Source organism: Galeopterus variegatus, unplaced genomic scaffold (assembly GCF_000696425.1).
Source record: "Galeopterus variegatus unplaced genomic scaffold, G_variegatus-3.0.2 Scaffold1919, whole genome shotgun sequence".
NCBI lineage: Eukaryota > Metazoa > Chordata > Mammalia > Dermoptera > Cynocephalidae > Galeopterus > Galeopterus variegatus.
The window spans coordinates 129,511-131,566 of record NW_007728030.1 but is presented as its reverse complement, the minus strand read 5'-3'; the positions used below and the strand labels follow the sequence as shown (position 1 = coordinate 131,566).

Sequence of the window (2,056 nt, the reverse complement as noted above, 5' to 3'; positions counted from 1 at the left end):
CCGCGTCCCCCGTCCCCCAGGCAACGAGGAAGAACGAGAGCGAATAAAAGTATTGTGCCCCGTGTGAGGATCGAACTCACGACCTTCAGATTATGAGACTGACGCGCTACCTACTGCGCTAACGAGGCACCTAGAGGCCGCTTCCGGCCACAGCATAATGAGGCTGGTTGGCGGGCCCAGTGCGCATGCTCACAGGGTTCGTTTCTGTCTCTGAGGTACTCCCGCGCCAGGACGCGACCTATTCCCGCGCGCTCCGGTCTTCCTCCTCCTGCCCGTCTGTTTGTCAGTCAACAAACACTGGGGCTTGCGTGCCGGCGCTGCACTGGGCAAGAGGGACAGGGGAGGGGAGAATTTGTCCTGCTGCTGATGTGAACCCTTACTTTTGTGCAGTGCTTCCAAAGCGTTTGCACATTCGCGACCTCGTGAGACACTTATTAGGCGACTGCTGTGTTCCCGGCCCTGTGCTGGGCGCTCCGCTCATAGAGACACTCCCAGCCTGGAGCTGGGATGGCGGCGCAGACGCGTAAGATCTGACGGCACAGTACACTATTCTGTCAGCTTTTCTGTTTATCCGAAATGTTCATGGGGGGGAGGGGTTAAGTCACCCAGAATTGGGGAGATAAGCTGGAATGTTAAGGGAGCAAAAGGCAGTATGAGTATGAGGAGGTGGAGAAAATACAACCTTGACAGCAGGCCCCAGAATTGAGGGGGGCGGGGGAGAAGGCCGCCTTTGGGGAGGAGGGGAATCTCGCTATATTTAGGCTACACGCCTGCAGTGGAAGGTCAGGGGGACCTGCTCGACCTCCCAGAGCCGGGAGGTGCAGGCCGGGAGGAGCGGAGCCGAGGGGCGAGGAAGGAAGAGTCGGGGTGGTGGGGCCCCAAACCTCCAGCAAGACACCCAGTCCTCAGGAAGCTCCTCACCCCCATAGTCCCCAGTGGGGACCCCATGACTCCCCCAACCTCCCCACCCACGCTCCCTGGCGGGAAACGACAGAGGGACCATGCTCCTCCGGGGTATTGTCACAGGACTGCGCACTGCGGACTTGGGGTGTCACCCAGAACTTGGTTTCCCCCAGATCTGCAGGCCCGACGAGGCTGATCGACGTGTGCATTCAATCCCGAAGGTCCTGTCTACCTCCGTCACCAACAGACCCACTCACAGGTCGGGCATTCCCACGCCTCGGAAGCTGCCTGACAGATGACCTCGCCCACGTCCACGGTGATTCCCTGAAGTCGTGCTGAAAACCAAAAATAAAAAAGAAAAAAATAAAAAAGAAACAGCAATGAACTTGCCACAGGGATGGCGGCTTTGTGTTGTGATATGAAATGGGGAAAGAAACGTTACAGAACTGAGTCTATGGGACGTGCTGTTTCTGTAAAACGGGGAGACGTTTATATTTGTCAGCATTGCACACTATGAAATACACAGAAAACTAAGTCAATGATTAATATGTGGAGGGGAGGAAGCTGCATGGTTAGGGGCAGGAGTGAGATGAAGACTTTTTTAAAAATAAACTTAATTTTTTGAGCAATTTTAGATTCACAGAGCAATTACAAAGAAAATAAGAGTTTTCATAAAGCCTGCGCCCGTTTTCCCATATTATTAACATCTTACGTCGGTTTGGGACGTTTGTCACAGCTAATGAACCAGTGTTTATATACATTATCCATCTTGACTCAGATTTCCCTAGTTTTCACCAAATGTCCTTTTTTCTGTTCCAGGATCCCATCCAAGATACCACATTACTTCGAACGGTCACGCCTCCTTAGGCTGCTCTTGACTGTGGCAGTTTCCCGGGCTTTCTGGTCTTGATGACCGTGACAGTTTGGGGGGTACTAGTCGGGTATCTTATCGAAGGTCCCTCAATATTGGGATTTGACTGACCATCTCTCTGGGATGAAGACTTTTCACTGTATGTCTTTGAATCATTTAAAAACAAACCAAAAAATCCTGAACTATGTTCATCTCTTACCTACGTAAATGTTTAAATAGATTAATTTAAAAGACAGACTGCAGGACGAGGAAGAAGAAACAGGAGGGGGGAAGGGGCGGGGG

The 2,056-nt window shown here is 52.0% G+C and overlaps 1 non-coding gene across 1 annotated transcript; it reads right to left on the bottom strand.

Moving 5' to 3' along the window:
- Positions 1-55: 55 nt before the first annotated feature.
- On the bottom strand, positions 56-128 carry TRNAM-CAU. Its single transcript has one exon. It is a non-coding gene; the product is annotated as a tRNA-Met (tRNA).
- Between the last annotated feature and the right edge of the window lie 1,928 nt (positions 129-2,056).